General features: G+C 36.8%; 1 long non-coding RNA gene across 1 annotated transcript; it reads left to right on the forward strand.

Moving 5' to 3' along the window:
* The first annotated feature begins 1744 nt into the window (after window positions 1-1744).
* LOC150040383 (uncharacterized) lies at window positions 1745-4025 on the forward strand. Its single transcript, XR_016533803.1, has 2 exons — window positions 1745-1952; window positions 3799-4025. It is a non-coding gene; the product is annotated as an uncharacterized LOC150040383 (long non-coding RNA).
* The last annotated feature ends 2198 nt before the right edge of the window (window positions 4026-6223 follow it).

The raw sequence follows: 6223 nt of genomic DNA on the forward strand, positions 1-6223 counted from the left end.
GTGTTTAACAAACAAGTATTCAAGAAGGGAATCTCTATACACCATCACTGGCACTTAGATTTTAGAACATAATTAATATTAGGCTGAGTGTTTGTATGTCATAGATACATATTAATCTATATAATAAAACATTATGTCTATAGAGTCATAAGTTTTTATGTCTGGGTAGTTGTGTTTATATTTCAGTACCATGTCCATAGCATCAGAAAATGATCTGTAACAGATCTGACAATTTTAGATCATGTTTGAGAATTTGATAATTACCACAGCTAGAGAATAGTTTGTCTTTCCTTAGGGATGTTTGAGTTTTGTATGAATTATTTGAACTTCAGAGAACTAGTGGGGGACACTGAATGGGTACATCACCATGGCAATTCATGATGATGAGCTAATACCCAGAGGTGTGGCTACTCTGTAACATACATCAAGTTTGCAGTTGGGGTCACTTCCTATCTCAGACTAAGAGGAGCTTTATTAATGTAGAGTAGAGGATCTTGCTCCTCCAAAAGGTATCATTCCAGTCATGATCAATTACAACTGCAAGCCCAAAATATGAGTATTTGCAAAAAGCATGACCTAGGTGATTGCCCAATGGCAAAAGAAGAGATTAAGAAAAGACCTGGTATTCTTAAAAAGAACAAAAGAGAAAGGAAAAAGAAGAAACGGGGTAAGTAGGTTTTTTGGCATCTTATTATACTTAGATTAGGAAACAAATAATATATTAAAATGTAGGTTTCAGATAACATCCACTTTTCTGTGTCTTTAAATTTTTTACTTCAATACTGATTTTACTCCCTCCAATTAATACTACACCCATAACATTAAATAAAACAGAACATGAATTATTTGTATATAAATATGAATGCTGGGGGGCCGGGAGTTTGGCCTAGTGGTAGAGTGCTTGCCTAGCATGCATGAAGACCCAGGTTCGATTCCTTGGTACCACATACTTAGAAAAAGCCGGAAGTGGTGCTAAGGCTCAAGTGGTAGAGCTCTAGCCTTGAGAAAAATCCAAGGACAGTGCTCAGGCCCTGAGCTTAAGCCCAGGACTGGCAAAAATAAATAAATAAATAAATATGAAGGCTGGATTATATTTTTGTGAAGGGTCCTGCTCTTGAATTCTAAAATATAGAATATCACAAAAATGTAGACATTGGTGGTTCACAACTGTAATCCTAGCTACTCAGGAGGCCGAGATTTGAGAATTACAGTTTAAAGCCAGCTAGGACAAGAAAGACCCATCATATCTTTGGTTAATGATGAAAAAGCTTGTGAACTAGAGAAAAGCCATAAGTAGAGATAGTACTCAAACTGGCTAGCAACTCAGGGACATATCCAGGCCCTGAATTCAAGCTCTAGTACAGGCAAACACACAAAATGAACCTTTATATAACTTTACCCAGACCAATAAATATTCAAGTAATCCTTCTGTCTCACTTTCATTCTCTGTCTCCTTTCTCTCACACACATATCATATTAGTCAGTCACTGTCTTTCAGAAAGTAATCAGTAATGGATTGGACAGCTTTAGATCCTATTTGAGTATTTGATCAATACCATAGCCAAAAAATGGCTTGTCTTCCCTTAAGGATGTGTGAGCTTTATATGAATTATTTGAACTGTATGAACTTCGGAGAACTAATGGGGGACACTAGGTTACATCGCCATGGCAATTCATGATGATGAGCCAACACCTAGAGGTGTGGCTCCTTTATGACATACATCATTATACCAACCAAGTTTGCAGTTGGGGCTAGTTCCTAAGAAGACTTTCGTTAACTTGGTGCAGTATATCTCGGTCCTCCATTCATTATCAATTACAATTGTTAGCTCAAAATATGAGTATTTGCAAAAGACATAATCTACATGATTGCCCAGTGGCAAAAGAAGAGATTCAGAAAAGGCCCGGTATTCTAAAAAGGAACAAAAAAGGAAAGAAAAAGAAGAAACGGGGTAAGAAATTTTTTGTATCTTATTATATCTAAGATAGGATTCAGAGGATAGATTAAAATTCAGGCTTTTAGATCACATCCATTTTTTTGTGCTTCTTCTTTATTTCTTTTTATATTTGCTTTTATTTCAATGTATAGAGGGGTTACAGTTATATTTTCCAGTAGAGGGTACATTACTTCTCACACACTGATATCCCTTCTTTTATTTTTTTCCCCATTTCCCTCTCCCACCCCTCTCCACATTTTTCACCTCCTCTTTCAAATAAGCAAGTAAATAAGGGCTTAATTATGAACAAGTAAACAAATAAACAAGAGCTTAATTAATGGCAACAAGAGCTTAAATATAAGTGACTTTTATTCTTTATGTATTATGTTTTTCTCTCTCCTCTTGTGTTGCCCTTTGGTTAGTCTCATATAGTTATAGTATCCCACTTTGGTATCTGGTATATTATAGAGATTTTTTGCCCTTCTATGAAAGAATTTGAGACTTATAAAACTGATTTAATCCCCAGGTCCCCATTAATAACAGATCCATAGCATTTGATAAAATATGATATGGATTATTTGTATATAAATATGAAGGCTAGGTTAGATTGTGCATGAGATAATCCTTAACTTTTCATATAAAGAATGCCACGAAGAACCAGGTGCTGGTGACTCACAACTGTAATCCTGGATGCTCAGGAGGCTGAGATCTAAGTATTGTGGTTTGAAGCCAGCCCAGGAAGCAAAATCCATTAGACTATTATCTCGCAATAACTACCAAAAAGATGCCAGAAGTGGAGCTGTAGCTTTGAGCAAAAGAGCTCAGGGACAGCACTTAAGCCTAAATTCAAGCCCCAGGACACACACCCCAGGACTCACTCTCTCTCTCTCTCTCTCTCTCTCTCTCTCTCTCTCTCTCTCTCTCTCTCTCTCTCTCTCTCTCTCTCACACACACACACACACACACACACACACACACACACACACACACAATCCATCATGGACTGCCTTAATAGAGAATTGGTTAGAAGATCTCCAAAAAAGGACTATCGTGAGTATGTTCAATATCAAATAATAATTCTATGAATTCAATCAATCTTTCACACTTATTTGACCGGAGAAGTGGGTCGTTAACCACTTCTGCTCACAAAGCTGATTAGATACGAGAAATGGCTTTGAAACTGACAAACGAGTAATACAATGCTGAAGAGTGCAAGCATGCACAATTAGCCCTCCATATTCACAGCTCTCACATCTGTGGGCTCAACTGAGATGAAAAACTATACAACGGAAAATAAATCTGCAATATACACATAAAAACCTTTTGCATAAGAAAAACATAACTAATACATAGCATTTACATTCTATTAGGTATTATATCTAAAGACAATTTCCAGTATGCATGAGGATATGTAGACCTTTTCTGAAACTATTATGCCATCTTATAACAAGGGAAATTCGACTTGTAGATTTTTGTATTCAAGGATCCTGGATGCAATCCCTGCTAGATATCAAGGGATGGCTGCATCTATTTAGAAAGCTAGATTTCTACACTAAGAGTGAAGAAGGGGGCACAATGGAGATACGCATGATGTTGACATGATATTTAAATCTAAGTGGAGATCAATACGAGCAAGATGAAGAGCCTGGAATCTGAAGTCAATGAGGAAACTAACCAGAACTTTGTAGAGGCACTGTCTCCGTGTATGGGGAGAACAAAGGGTACATGCCTCCATCTAGCTTGAGTTTCCATGTCTATTACTAAGTCAGTAAGATCAAGCATTGCTCTACAGCCAACGTTGTTATTATCTGAAGTTGTCATTTAGACAGTGATCCTCAAGTTTTTCCTGTTTTCTTTACAGTGGTATTTGCAGACAGCGTAACTGTTGCAGGCATATACAATAGCCAACAGAAGCCATTGTACAAGGCCTACAGCTCTTAAATTGCTCCTGTTTAAAAAATGACTTCTACATCGTCTGTTCATAGAAGTGAGCAGGGCTAAAATGAAGATCCTGTACATCAGATCTTACATTGGAAAAGTTCAACATCAGACTCAATAAACTAAAAACCAATTTGTCATTCACAACTACTTTACCTACTAGTTGTTTTCTTTCTCGTGTACCAGGTTTGTTTCCTTCCAATTTATTCTCCAAAGTTATAACAAAGAAGATATATTTTAAATGAGTTTTGATCTTGTGTTTCACTATTTTAATTATTTAATGGCTCCTAAAATAATCCTTAAATGCTAATGTGATTTTCAGTAGAATTAGTAATCTAGCACTAGCATATCATCCTGGTCTCTATTTAGACCATTGTGTCCTCAAAACATTTGCACTTCTGAGTGGTCTAAATAGTTTGTAAAGATAGATATTGATCTAGATTAGATTTTACAGGTTTTTTTATTTCTGAAGTCTAATATGTTCTTCCTATGATTTAATTTTCCTAGGCATTTACTCAACATATATTGTGCAACAAACCTGTACATAAGGAAGTTCATAGCAGCAATATATATCATAGGCCTAAATGGAAGCAAACTCAAATCATTCACAATAGCATCAATAAATATAGTATCTTCTAAAAGGGAAATATAATATAACCACGAGACCAAGTTATCTGAAATGTGATTGGAGCTTTTCTGGGTGGCAACTAATGATTCCATTTTTTTTCATCTGAGTGGATATAAATGTAAGAAGCAAATTTAGGATTTATTCACTTTACCTCACCATAGTAGACACTTAAAAAATTCTCACTATTGTCTAGGTAATTCCTCTTCTTACAGTTTGCAATTTCACTGTTTCTAGAACCCCTTTCTGAGTTTTAGGACCATTTTAGCTCATCATTCTATGTGGTCCAAGACCCTCATTATTCACCTATCTTAAAATCTGTGTGTATTAGCCAGGCAAGGTGACTCATGCCTGTAATCCTAGCTATTCAGGAGGCTCAGGTCTGAGGATCACAGTTCAAAGCCAACCTGGGCACTAAAGTCTGTGAGACTCATCTCCAATTAACCACTAGAAAAGTGGCACCTTGGCTCAAGACGGTAGCCTTGAGCTGAAGAGCTCAAGGACAATACCCAGGCCCAGAGTTCAAGCCCCACGACCAGCAGCAGCAACCACAACAAAAATCTGTTTACATTAATTATAAGTACATGTTTAAGTTTTACAAATTGACTTTAGGGAACATAGGCCCATTAGTCTCCCTCATTTGTCATAATCAGTAAAAACCTCGGGCTCTCCTAGCAGAGATTTACAATAGAACAAAATCTAGGGACATAAGGCCAAATAGTATGACACTAAATGTAAGGACCTCCAGGATAAGGAAACAAAAGCTACATAATGAGTGACTGTTGTTCTTAATGTACTATGTTATCTCCCATCTCTTTTGCCATCCCTCGGTTATCTCATATTGTTACAATATTTCACCTTGTTATCTGATATATTTTATATGTGCTTAATTGGTTCTTTGAAATTGGATAGGGAAGGGGGGAAATCAAGATAAGAGGGGGAGGGTGGGAGGGAAATGGGGACCATGCCATGAGAAAGGGTATCAATGTTTGTGAAGTTATGCACCTTCTATCTGGTGAATATAATAATATAACCCTTGTATTAATCACAATCAAAAATAAATTAAAAATTGACTTTAGGGTTTTTCTTCAGGTACATTGAAAAAAGGCATAAACTTCAATAGAGGACATACGAAGGAAGGGATGATAGTACTTAATAGTGCTCTCTCAAGGGTAGCATATTGGCCCTGATTTTTTTAAGTGCAAAAAGCCAAAGGGTAAAGTAATTATCTATTGCTATATTAAATTTACTATAAATTTAACAGCTTATAACTCCATTCTCAGTTTCTGTGCCTCAGAAGTTCAGGCAGGTGCTGATCAGCTACAATTCTCTGTGTCAGGGTCTCCTAAGACTGGAATCACGATACTCTCAGTGCTGCAGTCCTTTTAGGATTCTCAGGGTTCTTTCCCTAGCTCACACAATTGGAGCTATTTTTTAATTTCTGTTTCTTGTCATTGATAGGTTGATATCTCTGATTTCTTGCTGTGTGTCAGCCAAGGGCCATTCTTTGTTCCCAGAGTCCGTTTGGAAAACTCTGGCAGGCACTCTTTTTTCCATATATTTTTTTTATTGTAATTCATAGAAGGGTTACATAATATTCACCAGCTAGAAGGAGCATTACTTCACAAACCTTGATAACCTTTCTCATGTCAAGGTCCCCATTTCCCTCCGCCCCTTCCCCCGCTCATCTTGATTTCCCCCCTTCCCTATCCAATTTCAAATA

This window comes from Megascapheus bottae, chromosome X, assembly GCF_031878675.1.
Source record: "Megascapheus bottae isolate mThoBot1 chromosome X, mThoBot2.hap1, whole genome shotgun sequence".
Taxonomy (NCBI): Eukaryota; Metazoa; Chordata; class Mammalia; order Rodentia; family Geomyidae; genus Megascapheus; species Megascapheus bottae.